Source organism: Leptonychotes weddellii, unplaced genomic scaffold (assembly GCF_054177405.1).
Source record: "Leptonychotes weddellii isolate Sample4059 unplaced genomic scaffold, ASM5417740v2 HiC_scaffold_120922, whole genome shotgun sequence".
NCBI lineage: Eukaryota > Metazoa > Chordata > Mammalia > Carnivora > Phocidae > Leptonychotes > Leptonychotes weddellii.
Genome location: NW_027699335.1, coordinates 1 through 347, shown reverse-complemented (window position 1 = coordinate 347; position 347 = coordinate 1). Strand labels below are relative to the sequence as shown.

The following is a 347-nucleotide window of genomic DNA, read 5'->3' as shown; positions in this document are numbered from 1 at the left end:
TGAACACCCAGCTAAGGAGGGGAAACGCCTCGCAGACCCGGAGCCCTCCGCGAGGCTCTCCGATGCAGAGGCCCTTGGGAGCTGCTGGGTCTGGTGCTGGGGCTGGTGCTGGTGCTGGTGGTCGGTGCTGGTGGTGCCTGCGACAGTGTGACCGAGGGGAGGCTGTCCCTCACTCCTACCTTCCCTGGGGGAGACAACGTGCTGGACCTCAGTTTCGATGAGAACGACGGTAGGGAGTTCTCACTCATTTTGTTCAGCTTTTCCAAGGAATGCACAATGAGGGAGTCATCATCGATCCGAGCACATTCGGGGCCTCCTGGCACATCGAACGAGGCCGGCTGGGCCCG

The 347-nt window shown here is 62.0% G+C and overlaps 1 non-coding gene across 1 annotated transcript; it reads right to left on the bottom strand.

Annotated features, from left to right (window-relative positions):
* Nucleotides 1-203: 203 nt before the first annotated feature.
* On the bottom strand, nt 204-298 carry LOC145718205 (small nucleolar RNA SNORD116). Its single transcript, XR_014141650.1, has one exon. It is a non-coding gene; the product is annotated as a small nucleolar RNA SNORD116 (small nucleolar RNA).
* Between the last annotated feature and the right edge of the window lie 49 nt (nt 299-347).